Consider the following 16012-nt stretch of genomic DNA (forward strand, 5'->3'; position numbering starts at 1 on the left):
GTTCTCTCATTCTCTCTTTCAGAGATTTTATTTCCTTTCCTTTTTCAAGATAAGTAAGCTTCTTGAGTGTGCGTAATTTAAGTAATAAACTTCCTTCAAGATAGGTTGTGGCATCCCAAGGAGGAGAAGAAGGGGAAGTTGTGCACACCACCGTGACATCTGCTGTGAAATAACACTATTTCCATTTACTCTTTAAAATTCTTGTTGTGTTCTTATTGATTGAAAATATGATTACTTTGTGTTCTTGTGTTTTCTTAACAAGTACCATGTTTTAATCTTTTTATACTGGAATTATTATGAAACTTCTATTTATGTTCAATGAAGTTCGAAAAAATTATTTTGTGCATTTGGTTGTGTTCACTAGTCATGTAAAATCATGTTTACTTATTAATTCTACGTGAGTTTAATAAGTAATTGAGTTAGTTAATTTATCTGGAAAGATGGCTTTTAATTGACAAAATATACTTGTGTATGATTAATTGATTAAAGGATTAATTGATTAGATTTAATGATTATGTCAGGAAGTACCTATTTTAAGGATTAATTGAAAAAATAATCTCAAGAATACATGATTAAATTGTTTCAGTATATACTTAATGTTGTTACTTCACATAGTCTTTAGAGTTTGATAGCATGTTTATTTTACATATTTTACGTGCTCAAATCAACTTGTTCTTGAATTAATTTCTGCTAATTGGTGAATTTTATATTTAAATCTTGTTAGGAACAAAATTCGAATTCTTTAATGCAAAAACAACCAGAAAACGATTCAATTGGAGCATGAACAATAGAAAATGGGCCAAGTCAAAAATTTGGAGACATTTAAGGGCTAATCAGATTTTTTACCTTGTAAAAGTCAAATTTAGAAAGGAAAATCTAATATTTTTATTTCATGTAATTAGTGGGTAGGGGGATTAGCCTAATTTTAGCATATGGTTTGTATATAAATAGGGTGTATGGTGGACTTGAAAAGACATTCTATCTTTTTCTATATTGAATAAAAAAATCAATTCATTTCTATCTTTTTTTTACATGAAATAGTAGCAGACATTCTACCAACTTTCTTTTCCTTTTCAATATTTTAAGGTTAATTATTTCTCAAGTCTTTCCCTTATTTCATCTCTCACCGTTTCCATTTAAGTTATTTCCATAATCCAACAAAAGCATGATTAATTTCATGCTTTACTAAATCTCTACTTAGCTTTAGGCCGGTATTCTTTCTGGTAAAGAATCATGAGAAATGTATCCACACTAAAAATCTTTCATAATGGTAATCACGTCTCTTCGAAGTATTGGGATTAACAAATTTATCCCTTAAAGTTAACTTGATTTCAACTCAAAAGCGCACGTTGGGATGGAGTCGTTTTGGTGTACAGTTGAGAAGACAAGTCGGCCATGCTATATTCGGATTCCTGCAAACAAATTGGCGTATCTTGGCACAGTCATACTAGTGGGATTTTCATCAAAGGATATGGTGATCGGATTTAAATGTCCTACACAGTTGAAACTGTTGATCCTAGTTGGGTTCTTCAGAAAGTAAGGCTATCGGGATCTTGAATTGTGAATACGTGTATCGCGGTTAGACAATCGGTAAGGGTTGGTTTGCAAGTTGTACCAGAATCGACTACGAAAGGAATAATTGGTGGTTAAGACATTGTTAGCCATTATACCTAGCTTATTTTCTGGAGGAGAAAACTCATTTTCAGGGATCGATTTAGAAACTAAAATTCACCTAGTCTAGGGCTAAGGCTTTATAATTCTGTTTACAAAATTCAAATTCATTTTCTAATTTTATTTTGTTTTCGATTTATATATTTGTTTATTTCTGCTATCTCACTTATTTAATTTCCAAACATTTTCAACTCCCCTAATTTATTTTATTTATTTTTCAACAAGCCTGTTTTGAGTCGTGGGCACAACTATTGCCACTATAGAAATTATGTTCATAAGAAAAGGACAAAAGCTTATCACAATAACTAATCCCTGTAAACTTAACTATACTTCTCTTTACTACTGTTTAGAGTTATTTTATCGTAGGAATTTTTATTTGGTGGTTTCGAAGCCCATGAGAGTTGCATTTGACATAGGGATATATGATGGGCCTACAAAACTAAACGTAGTAACTTCGGAAGAAGCCTGCTAGTAATTAAATTGTTCCATGTTAGACTTATACTGTTACTGTTAGATTTGTAAAATAAATCTGAAATAAAACTTAATAAACCAGGATCTATCATGTCAAATCATCAAGAATAATTCAAGAACAAAACAAAAAAAAACTAGATGCGGAAGCGTACCTAAATCCATGAATTTCTTGAGTTTTACCGAATATTGGGGATTCGATCTTCCAAATTAGCACACAAGAAATTCAGAGAATATCTGCTCTCTCTTTCCTCATGATGGAATATTAGAAAAGATATCTTGTGTATAATTTGGGGACCATAACCCTAATATACACTCTGTTTATTATTAGAAAATATGTCTATTTCCAACTGGTCCTCCTTAAACTTAATTAAGGTTAGTATCAAAATAATAAACAGAGTGAATGAAACGAATACTTCATTTTTTATAAGAAAATAAACAAATACATAAATGTTTGAAAATAAATAAAATATAAACTCCAACTAAATCATGATATCCTCAAACAATGTAACACCCATGTGAACAGTGTGCTTATAAAAGACCTTGGGTAGTAAACCTTTTATGAGCGGATTCGCTATCATAGAGTTTGTCCTAATATGCTCTATGGATATTTGACCATTTTGTACTCTTTCTTTTACAACTAGGAACTTTATGTCAATATGCTTTGACTTAGATGAACTCCTGTTGTTATTGGAATAAAACACTGCTGACTTATTGTCACAAAATAATTTGAATGGTCTTTCTACATTCTCCAAAATGCACAGCCCTGTGACAAAGTTCCGTAACCATATTCCATGGTTTGGTGCCTCATAGCATGCTACAAACTCTGCTGCCATAGTGGACGAAGCTACAAGTGTCTGTTTGACACTTTTTCAAGATATAGCTCCTCCAGCTAATAGATAAATATAGTCTAATGTAGATTTCCTACTATCTTGGTACCCAACGAAATCCGAATCAGAATACCCTACGACCTCCAAAGGATCTGATTTCTGATAAGTAAGCATGTAATCTTTTGTTCTCTGAAGTTATCTCATAACCCTTTTGGCTGCTATCAACGGTCTATACCACGGTTACTTAAATATCTGCCTAACATCTCAATAATGTACGCAATGTCTGGATGCGTACATACTTGAGCATACATTAAACTCCTAATGGTTGATATATAGGGAATCTTTTGCATTTCCTGAATTTCAAGGTTTTCTTTTAGGGCATTGAGTAAGACTAAATTTGTCTCATTTAGCGACTGGGGTGTCACTTGGTCTACAACTCTGCATGCCAAACCTTTTGAGTACTTTATCGATATAGCTCTTTTGTGATAATCCAAGAATACCTCGAGATCGATCTCGATATATCTGAATTCCTAAAACAAAATAAGCATCCCCAAGATCTTTCATCTCAAAATGCTTAGATAAAAACTTCTTGGTTTCGTGCAATAAGCCTATATCATTAGTGGCAAGCAAAATGTCATCAACATATAGAACCAGAAATATGTACTTACTCCCATTGAATTTGTGATACACACAATCATCAACAATATTCATCCAAAAACCAAACGAAATAATTATTTGATGAAACTTGTGGTACCATTGATGGGAAGCTTGTTTGAGTCCATAGATGGATTTTTTCAATTTGCAAACCATATTCTTTGAGTATTCGGACTCAAAATTTTTTGGTTGCACCATATAAATTGTTTCTTCAATGTCGCCATTAAGAAATGTAGTCTTAACATCCATCTAATGTAACTCAAGATCAAAATTAGCAACAAGCGACATGATTATTCTGAAAGAGTCTTTCGATAAAACTGGAGAGAAAGTCTCTGTAAAATCAATACATTCTTTCTGAGTATATCCTTTAGCTAAAAGACACGCCTTATACCTCTCCACATTATCATTTGCATCCCTCTTGGTTTTAAATATCCATTTATAACCAATTGGTTTTGCACATTTAGGTAATGGGACAAGTTCTCAAACTTTATTGTCTTGCATAGTTTTATACTCATCTTTCATGGCATCAATCCATTTTTCAGAATTAAAACCTTTCATGGCCTAATGAAAGTTGATTAGATCATCTTCCATCATTCCATTATCATCCTCATGTTCTTGGAGAAATACAATATAATCATCTAGAATAGCATTTCTCCTTTCTTTTGTGGACCTCCTTAATGGCACTTGTTCTTGAGGTTGTTGAGTTTGAGTCTTCTGGAACAATTACCTCATTTTGAATGGGGAGTTGTTCAACATTGTCTTGTAGAGGTTCTGGATTCAATTTTTGAATCAATGATAGGTGTAAGAACCTGAACATCGTCAAAAGTGATAGTAGGAACTAAGCTAGAATCTAATTCCTCCTCAAAAGCAATGTCTTTAACCTTATTTCTCCCCCTAAACTCAAGTTCCTCAAAAAATGTTGCAGTTCCTGTCTCAAAAATATTCTTTATTATGGGATCATAAAATTTATTGCCCCTAAATCGCTCAGAATAACCAATAAAGTAGCTACTTACTATTTTGGAGTCCAATTTCTTTTCATGTGGCCTATAGGGTCTTGCCTCAGCTAGACATCCCTAAATGTGAAAGTGCTTTAAACTAGGCTTTTGACCTGTCCGAAGCTCATAAGGTGTGACATCCTAAATTAGGGCCTAGTCAGAACAGTGGTTTCGAGACCACAAATTTATAATAGAAATAATGATTTTATGATTACTATAAAGCCCATGATATGTATACATGCTTGTATGGAAGTTTCATGAAGAAATTCTATGCATAAAATGCCTAATTGAACTTTAGGGACCAAATTGAATAAGATGCAAAACTTGTGTTCTAGAAGCTTTTAACATGAAATTGCTTTAGATTATAAATTAGAAGGTCCTAATTAGAAATTTGACCAATTTTTAAAATTTTGGATAAAAAAGGGCATGCATAGGAAAAATTTGAAAGAAAGACCCTAAGGGCATTTTGGTCATTTGGTAATTAAAAGAATAAAAAGGGAAAATCAAAGCAAAAATGTGCTCATCTTCTCCATGCTTGGCTGAAATTCTTAAGACACCATAGCTAGGGTTTGTTCAACTTTCAAGCTTGATTGTAAGTGCTCCCAAGCTCCGTTTTTAACGTTCTTTACATTTTTAAAGTCCTCGTAGCTTGATTTACCTATTTCGACCCTTATTTTAAAGTATATTTTATGTATGAAAATTTACCCATGTGTGACATGCATGTATTTTGATGATTTATGGAGGAATATGAGAGTTTGGTGTGTGATAAACATCTTTTACTAGGTGATTTTTCATGAAAACCACTAAAAAGGGCTAAATTGAAAAAGGTGTAAAATAGGTGATAATAATCTATTTTTGATGAAAATATGGGCTTTTATAAGAATAAGGAAAATTCAGCTAGGCTTGGGTAACAAAGAAAATGCATGCATTTCGTTTTACGAGCCTAGGGACTAAATTGTAAATAAGTGAAAAGATAGGGTAAAAAGGTAAATTTACCAAAGTACGAATTATGGATTGATTTGGACAATGTGATTATTAAACAAGTTAAATTTGACATTATAGATTAAGAAAAATGAGATACGATTCTTGATCAAGGAAAGAATAAAGTTTTCGAAGAATAGGCTCGATTATCATCATTTTGTACCGAGGAAAGTTCATATGCAAATAATGTGGTGTTGTATCATGTTTTTAATGTTTTGATATTATGTGATAAATGTTTTCTTGTTGTTATGAGTTATATGCTTATTGGTTGTTATGAAAGCATAAATGATATTATGGCATTTACATACATCACGAGCAAGTACGATAAAGTATGCCATGTGCAAGTGAGGAAAATCCCATTTGAACCTTAGGAATAGTCTAGGATACAAGTGACATGTCATTAGGAATTAAGAAATCCGAACTCATTCAGTTGGTCTAGGTTCGTTTTATGTATGTGGCATACGAGCTCGTTGAGTTGGTCTGAGTTCATAATGGATACGATACATGCAATTGGGTTTCGGGCAATGGTCTTGTGTGTCCTACTGGTGGCTAGGTAATCCTTGAGTGGGTTGGATACCTGACAGCTTGTGTGAGCAGCTTGTTTAGCTACACCTTGACTAATAGCTTTTATTAGCATGCCCGTGAGTAGCTCTATTGCGAGCATTACATGTTATGAGGTAGCCTTGGCTACATATGTATATGTGACACTTATGTGCAAGTTTTCTGTGTATCCAATAGTATTCTAAGTGTTCAACGGGTAATGCAATGGATGTGGTGAAAGTCCTGATGAGGGCATATTCAAGAGGTATGGTTATATGATATACTACGATGAGTGCAGGTATGTACGCTAAACCTATGAATAATGCCTTGATAAAGAATGATTTTTAATGACAAAAGTATATGTGTACATATGATAAGTAAGTCAAAAGGTTTAAATGATGAATAATCCTTATGTATGTGTTGCTATGTCTTTGCATGTTAATTTCTTACTATCATTGCATATTATTTACATGTGGACTTACTAAGCTTTAATACTTACCCCCTCTCTTTCCATCCTTTGTATTTCTGCCAAGCTAGCTCAGGGATCGGAAGTTGTCGGAGTATTCGATCGCACTATCAAAAGGTTATTGGGTATAGTGAATTTGCTATTTTGAGTATGGCATGTATACAGGACTTGGTTATTTTGTGATATATGCCATGCAAATTTGGCCAAGTTGTAAGGGCCTCTAATATTGATGATTCATTTTGTAATGGCCATGTGATATGGCTTATATTTAATTATTGGGTTTTAGTCTAAACATCCATGCATACATGTGTTAATGCCTTGATGATGTAATATGTTATTGCTTGGTGAACGTATGTTGAAGTATGGATTCAATGCTAAAAGATAAGGAATGACTTAATGGCTTAAGATGATTATAGTCATGAATGTATAATTTAAAGTTATGGTAACAAATTTGGTTGTGCATGAAGTTGGTGTGGAATGCTTCCAAATGGTGTTACTGATTGAATGTACAATAGGATAACATTATTGAAGATGTGAGAGTGGCATGGTGTTGAAAATTTGAGTGTCTAAATATGTCATCTTGTATGCTATGAAAAATGTTTGAGTGTATGAATAATTAAGGGTGACAATTGGCTTGGAAAATAGCCTTTTAATGGTCCACACGGGTAGAAACACAGGCATGTGTCTAGACCGTGTGTGACACATGGTCTGTCCCATGAGAGTGTGGTCTAGTCGTGTGTCCCCCGCACCTAAACTTTGCAAGTCAGTATGCCCAGTAGTAAACACACGGGCTAAGACACAGGTGTATGTCTTGGCCGTGTGAGAGACACGGCCTACCTATATGGGCGTGTGCTCTGGCCGTGTGAAGTCTACACCATTTATGAAAAATCCATTTATTTTTAATTGACCAAACGGTCTGGCCACAAGGGCGTGTGATACGACCGTGTGACCCTAAATTGGTGCTGACATCATAGTCAGAGAGTTGCACGGTTGGAGGACACAGGCGTTTCGGTAGTTCAAGGGCGTGTCTCCCGTCTCACACGGACGTGTGGCTCTGTATTAAAGAAAATTTCCCAACTTTTCTAAAGTTCTCGGTTTAGCCCTGACCACCCCCAAAGTAGGTTTTGGGCCTCATAGGCTCATATGAGGGACAATGTCTTGTGTTTGAATGTTTTTAAATTGAATGAAATTTTATAGCCCGATTTTATGAAATTGTGTATGTTTAAGTCAAGTAATGCCTGGTATCCTATTCTGGCTTCGGGTATGGGTAAGGGGTGTTACATAAGGTGTTTTTGCAACTGCTTTATTGGGTACTCTACTCAGAATATAAGCTGCTGTCTTTAATGCTTCTCCCCAAAGGGACTCAGGTAAAGTAGAATAAGCAATCATGTTCCTTACCATATCCTTAAGAGTTCTGTTTCATCTTTCAACTACACCATTCATACTAGGTGATCCTGGCATAGTGTACTGTGGGATAATATCGCATTCCTCTAGGAATTTAGCAAATGATCTTGGACATTATTCACCTGAGCCATCATATCTACCGTAGTACTTACCACCATGATCAGATATGATGTTTTTAATCTTTTTATTGAGTTGATTCTCAACTTCAGCTTTATAAGCTTTGAACAAGTCCAAAGACTGAGATTTCTCATGAATGAGATATAGGTACCCATAATGTGAGTAATTGTCTATAAATGTTATGAAATATTCTTGACCATTCCAGGATGTCGTAGGGAATGGCCCATAAATATCTGTATGAATTAATTCTAAGACGTCTAAAGATCTGTTGACACCCAATCTCTTGGTTTTTGGTCTGTTTTCCCTTAATGCAATCGTCATAGACATCAAAGTCTGTGAAGTCAAGAGACTCTAAAATACCATCAGACACAAGGCATTCAATTCTAACTTTTGAGATATGACCCAAGTGCCTATGCCATAATGATGTTGAATTTTTCTTATATAATTTGCATTTAATACCACATGATTCCATATGCAAGGTTTCATTATAGGATGCAATAGTTTCTAGCAAATAAAGGTTGTCATAGGTATTTAAATAACTAGTTCCAATAACATTTGAATTTAAAGACAAATTAAATTGATTGTTTTCGACTGAACAATAATATCCAAATTTGTCCAACGAAGAAAAAGAAACTAAATTTCGTCCAAATAACAGTACAACAAAAGTGTCTTTTAAATCCAAATAAAAACCATTTCCTAATAACAACCTAAAATATCCAATTGCTTCCACTTCTACAGATTTTCCATCACCCACAAAGATGTGTCTTTCACCATACTTGGCTTTCGGTAACTCAGGCAACCCTGCATAGAAACACTTATGTGAGTAGTAGCATCAGAATTTATCCACTAAGTGTTTCTAGGTACTGAATCTAAATTAATCTCAGAACATACCAAATTAAGAATTATATCTTTCTTTACTCGCCAAGCATAATATTTGGTACAATCTTTCTTTACGTGTCTGGATTTGTTACAAAAGAAACAACTCTCTGTAGCTTGTTGTTGTTTCTTTTGAGCTGGACCCTTAGCAGCTTCATTCTAATATTTTCTTTTCTTGCCCTTGTCTTTAGAGGCATTGGCCAAATGAGCATTTTCAGACTTATCACGCTTCAACCTTTCTTCCTCTTGTATAGAATGAGAAATGAGCTCATTTAGGGTCTATTTCTCCTTTTGACAGTTATAACTAATTTTAAATTTGTTAAACTATGCAGAAAGCGATACCAAAACCATAAGAACAAGCAATTCCTCAAAAAACTTGATCTTAAGTGCTTTAAGTCTTGAAGCAGTATGGAACATCTCCATAATGTACTCCCTTATGTTTCCTTGATCCTTATACTTCACAGACATCAAAGAAGTCAGAAATAATGTCATCTCAACCTTATCGTTTTTAGCAAAACGTTTCTCAATTTCATTAAGGAAACCCTTAGCCTGAGTAATCTCTTCAGATTCTGTGCCCCTAAAGTCTTCTGGAATGCTGTGTTTTATGATCATTAGACCCATGCGATTTGAACGATCCCACCTCTCAAAGTCCTTCTTAACATCAAGGGTGCTTTCTGTAGTGAGAGGTGCAGGTTGTTCTTCCCTTAGTGCAAGGTCTATGTCCATACAGCCAAGCACTATAAGTAAGTGCCTTTTCCAATTCCTTAAAATTAGTCCTATTAAGCATGGGTATAGAATTTATATTAGCAGATATTGTGGCAGCAGAAGATGAATTAGCTGAATATAGAACAAAAACAAGCTTAAATCAATATTCATAAGTAAACAATAAATTCATAAACAATAAATTCAAGATAATGGCTAATCCCATCTCAAGATACCAAACACAACATTAATATCAAGTCTTTGGACAGTAATATTAACAATAAGACTCTTGTTGTAGCAATCAAACATTGACAATAAATTATGTCAAACAATGAATTAATCTTTGGACTAATTTATTGCTCACATAAAATACCTTATAATTGTCACACATTTATCACTACAGATGTCGTTGAAATTCTGCCAAATATTAACTTACCTTTGGGTCAATTAATAAGCGTATGAATCACAAAAACATATAATCATCTTAATATTTCAAATAAACTAATCTACACAAAAGAGGTCACTTTGGCGGCATTTTGTTTCAACTAATTTATTTAAAATATTAGATATCCTTAATTAAAAGCCAAAATCTGAATTTATTTGTTTCAAAATATTGACCTTAATTTCATCTTTCAATCAAACTAAAATATAATTATATATATTTATATAAATTTCTAAAACAACATGCATTTATTATATATGTATATAACCAAAATATATATATGAATTAAGTTATGCCTATTTACTATTAACTTTATTTTTAATCCATCGAAAAAAATAAAAGAAAAGGAAAACCTTAAAAAAAATTATAAATTCAATATATATATACACTTTAATATAAGCCTTCAAAGATCAATATATATCCGAAATATAAAACCCATAAAACTTTATGAATCAATCGTTTAAAGAAGAAACTTTAATAAATTCCCAATGATTTAACATGACAAGGCTCAGATGCCACTTGTTAGATTTGTAAAATAAATTTGAAATAAAACTTAATAAACCAAAATCTATCATGTCAAATCATTAAGAACAAATCAAGAACAAAACTAGATGCGGAAGCATACCTGAATCTGTAACACCCCAAACCCGGCCTAGACGTTACAGCCAAATCTGGTGTGTCACATCAACAAAAGTTTAGTCACGATCCTTAGTTACCGCGATTAAGGTTTGGTTTGCGAAAACGTTATTTAAGTTGATTAGAAAACTTCCGGTTAATTTGTGAGCATCCTATTTACTAGATCATGTTCGTCATTTTGATATCCATTTGTTACGAGTGTTTCGTTTAAAAATGCTGTTTAGTTTTACAAAACCCGCACAGCCTAATTCTATCAGTTTCAAACGAGTATTAAAAGAAATTTAATAAAACTTAAGAGCGGCCTTATTACAAATTAAAAACCCGAAAACATAAAGGAAATAATCTAAAATAAAGGTATAAACACTTATTTTAAACAGTCCACATGACCACTCTGAATCCTTCCAGGTCCAAGTCCACCGATCTAAGGCTCATCTACAAAGATGGAAAAAAAAGGGTGAGTTTGGAAAACTCAGTGTGTAAAATAACCCAACTAGAGCCTAAATCGGTTCAAGTTTTACTGGGCCTAAGCCCTATTCAGAAATCAGAGTTAACTAGGACTTAACCCATATCAACACAGTTGGGCCATTTAAATACAGTTGGCCCATAACAAAACAGTCTCATATGATTAATGCATGATAACCCAATCCAACCCTGCACTTGCCTTCATCCATTCCTACACTTCCTATGGGGAATAAATCACCTACGCTATCCCTACACTTACGGTGTTAGCACCGGTTGTGACACTAATAATAATCCGTAGCAAAACTGCTTATATCAGAATATGTGGCATAGCCACCAGAACGGGTTCTTCCTTCATAACAAAACCCAACCCCATGCAGTATGACATGTATGTAGAATATATATATATATATAATTAACAAGGCATGCTTCAGAAAGACAGTCAGATTATAGTAAGAACAGTTATTTACCCTCGAGGGGCGTAATCGTAAACTTTCCCCTTTAGGGGTATTACGGTAATTCTACCTTGCAGAGGTATTTCAGTAATTTTATCAGTATTTTTAGGGTTTCATGCTCATTACAGTTATTAACGTGTCTTTAGAATACTTACGGGATGTTTTTACCGAAATGGGCCCGTTGCCCATTACTCAATTTCGGCCTATCGAAGCCCAAATTCACCGAGGTGTACGAAATTGCGCACTTTGCAATCTTACCGTTGAAGATACCAAAATGATCAACACAAACAATCCCACAAGCGCTCGTACGCTCGCAAGTTCTCGAAATGTCGGCTTTTCGGCTTTTGCCGATCTAGTCTACTGTGGGTGTCGTTTACACACCTGTTTTTCGATGAAACGTTGACGAGTTCCACACACGAGTTGCCTTTTCCAAAATATGGATTAGATCTAAATCTAGTCATTCCAATTATCCAAGCCCTCTATCAGTAGCCTTTAATCCACACTAGAGCAAAACAAATCAAATAACACCACTAAACCCTTTTAGTTTAGTCGACAGGCACCCTTTGCATATAGAGGTTTTTGGCTTTTCTTTAAATCCCAAAATAAAGAATGGAAATAAGATTCTGAGTACTTACCACCAACGATGTACTTGTCAAGAGCGTTTCCAACACTTCCCTAATCTCAGATCCACAGTGAATCCAATCTTAAAATGCGAGTAGAGAATAGAACTAGATATTAATTCCTGAATCACTATGACTTATGAAGGTTTCAGCTTTTAAAGGTAATAGGCTATCTTTAATCGAGAGAAAAGATGAGTAAAAAGAGAAGAGAAGAGTAGAAGAAGATAGGTTCGGTTTTTGATGAAGAAAAGATAAACAAAAAGGAAATAACTCATAAAAGCCCAAAATTAAAAGAACAGTTTCGACACAATTCCTTCCTGACTTAAATTCCATATTTTGCTCCTTAATTCTTGGCCAAATTCAATGTTTGAATTTCATTCAAACTCCTAACCGATCAGCAGCCTTATCCACCGCTTCATCATGCTGCTAAGAAAAGTTTCGGTCCAACTCTACTACTCTCCCTCACGCATGCAGTAAAAAGAGAGTCCTTCGCACGCACAACAACTCGAACCTGGGTCCACCAGGCACACCACCACTCTGCTGGCCACTGGGACGCAACCTTGTTTTCGATATTATACTGCCACAACAATTTATAACCCTTATCTACTTCAGTTTTGGCCCGCTTTAAAAAAATAAAAAAATAAAACAGAATTCGCCCGCGCAAGGACTCGAACCTGCGCCCTCTCTGTGTGCCCAGCACGCTGCTGCCACTGGGCCATGAGCACTCCTTGTGCTGGATTATGCTCGTAACTCCTCTTAATCCCTATTTTAACCGCAACCTGAATACTAAAAAAAAAACAACCATTTGCACGTGCCGTGCCTTGAGCCCAGGCACCTCCCACGCCCTCCTAGCGTACTTAGCCACTGGGCCAGGTGCTTGTCTATGCTAAAACTCAGCCCATATTAATAATAAGGCCTACTGCCCAGATTCCCTAAGGTAGCATAAAATTTAATTTAATTTTTTGCTAGAGTCTTGAATCGAACCCATGCCTTTTCCCACACTATAAATCCATCGTAATTCACTTAGATCCTACACAAAATAATTAATAACAATATTGATAATAATTTCCCGTAAGAAGTTAAAACATCAATAATTCTATCTCGGGCCATCTTCTACCGAACTCAGACTCCAAACCCAATATTTCTAAGCCCAATTTTGGGGGCGTTACAGAATCCATGAATTTCTTGAAGTTTTACCGGATCTTGGAGATTTGATCTTCCAAAATAGCACATAAGAAAATCAGAGAATATCTTTTCTCTCTTTCCTAATGATGGGATATTAGAAAAGATATCTTGTGTATAATTTGGGAATCATAACCCTAATATTTATAACCTTAGCATATTAGTTCAAATCAAATTCTAATTAGCGCATTATTAATTAGAATTCAATTACTAGAGTATCTACACATATTTGACTCATACTTTATTTAATAATTAAAGCCCAATAAAATTTTAGCCAAATTAGATCACTTTTAATTAGGGCTAACCAATCATGATAGTAAATAATAACATGTAACTACCTTTATTATATATGTGATGTCCATATTTTCTAACAGTTACCTTTTTCATTCTGTAGTAATGATGCCCGTAAGGGTAACTTAAAATTATGGTTAGTGATTTACCAATTATGTCACGAATTATTTCGTAATAATTTTTATCTAGAATAAATTGAACATAGCCTAAAGTGGATTAATGTCTTTGGTGTTACTTACTATAGAAACTCATTTGTTGAAGTATTTATTATTCTTTTGAAAAAGAATTGCACACGTATAAAATAAAATCATTTAGATTAGATTAATTGCATAAAACCCTTGATTAATTACATTTTTTTTATCAAAATGTTAAATTTATTTTTCACAAATTTTGTCTCAATTTTCAGTCCTTGAGGAGACGATACTCATTTACTTATCACTTTATTACTTGTTACGATTGTATATATTTGCACATATTTCGCTATTAATTTTATATATTTACACATTGCGACACCTATATCCTACATCCCTTAAGAAAATAAGGGAAATAAGACTTTGAGTCTATATAAAAATTTGTTTTATAGGTTTTATTTTCACATTAATAGATGACACCAAAAAATAAAAAATATTGGTGTTGCTACTTTTAGTACTGATGTGGTAGAAAACGATTTTAATTGAAAGCGTTTTTCTGTCAATATACTGAAAACACGTCTAGTTAAAAACTTTTTTTTTTGTATTTTTTTAAAAATGGACTATTCACATAAGTTTTTAAAATTTTATTTTATTTTTGAGTACTTTAGTCTAATTTAAGATTATGCCTACAAAATTTAAATTGTTTAGTATATCTACTAGTGCACACCTACTGGGTCAAGGTGGGCGGAAAAAATATACCATATTATTTTTAGAAATTTTGTTAAGTTGGAATACAATTTTGTTAGAAATTTTATTATTTAAAATTTATTCCAACTTAACATATCATTATTTTGTTAAACTAATATTTTGTTTAAAAAACACGTCAAAAATTTTATCAGAGTAATTAATAATATTAATTATTTAGAAAAAAATTATAAAAAATAGAACCAAATATTATTGTAGAAATTCAAGTATAAATATTGAATTTTAATTTTAGGCCTAGTAGAGGGACCAAAAGTGATATAAGACCAATTTTTTGTAAAATGCAAAGAAAGAAAAGGGAAATGTGCAGCGTGTTGTGCCTGCCTGTCAGGCACGACTAGTCGTGCCTATCTGACAGGCTCGACCCGTTTCGGGTATTTTTTATCCGTATAAAACCTGTATATTTATCTATATATTAATATAAATATTAAAAATAATATAATAATAATTTTTTAAAACAAAAAAAAATTTAATAATAAAAAATGGGTTGTGCCTGTCAGGTAGGCATGACCCCAAAAAATATATCATTTTCGTAATTAATCTGGCTGACAACTCATTTTGGTGTATAATTTTTTTTATAATATTGATGGAAAAAACCCTATTTTTAACTAATAATTATCAATAATAAGAAAAACGTAATCACTGAAAAACACGTGACAAAAAGTGAGGAAGTAGTTATCTAAGATTCCTTTCCTTCCTTCGGAAAATTAAATAATACTATTTTTATAACGATAGTATTACATTTGTATTAATCAGTAATAATTATTTTTAATAAATAAATTTAAAATTAAAAAAATCATTATAATAAAAGATTTAAAATATGAGATGTATTAATACTTATCACAAAAAAAAGAAAAAATATTTATGACACCAAAAATAAGATATTCACAACAAAATTATAATATCTATTAAAATTGATATAAAATTATTTATACAAAATATGAAACTATACGAAAATTAAAATGAATATGAGATAAACGAATGCCAAAATCTAAATAATAATGAAATTTTTAATGTATAAAAATATTATAATAATTTTAACATTCACAAAATAATGTGATCACATATATAATGTTTGATGTAGACACTCAATTTTACCGGGGCCCAGAAATAAGTCCAAAAACAAAAATATAATAAACCCCAAAAAAATGAAGTCCAAGTTCAGTCCAGAATTATAAATATAATTTGGCCCGATCAGAATGACCCATTACTTGAAAAGATTTAAGGTCCATCTACAAGCTTAACTTATATGGAAATATAATCTTTAAGGATATGCAATCTTGGATATGATATGCAATCTTAGATATGATATAATCTTAGATATGATATG

General features: G+C 33.0%; 1 long non-coding RNA gene across 1 annotated transcript; it reads right to left on the bottom strand.

Annotated features, from left to right (window-relative positions):
• Positions 1-10766: 10766 nt before the first annotated feature.
• LOC121230705 (uncharacterized) lies at positions 10767-12860 on the bottom strand. The gene is made up of 3 exons (XR_005928797.1): positions 12332-12860; positions 12078-12198; positions 10767-11214 (listed from the first exon to the last, which is right to left on the bottom strand). It is a non-coding gene; the product is annotated as an uncharacterized lncRNA (long non-coding RNA).
• Between the last annotated feature and the right edge of the window lie 3152 nt (positions 12861-16012).

The sequence above is a fragment of the Gossypium hirsutum genome, chromosome A06 (genome assembly GCF_007990345.1).
Source record: "Gossypium hirsutum isolate 1008001.06 chromosome A06, Gossypium_hirsutum_v2.1, whole genome shotgun sequence".
NCBI lineage: Eukaryota > Viridiplantae > Streptophyta > Magnoliopsida > Malvales > Malvaceae > Gossypium > Gossypium hirsutum.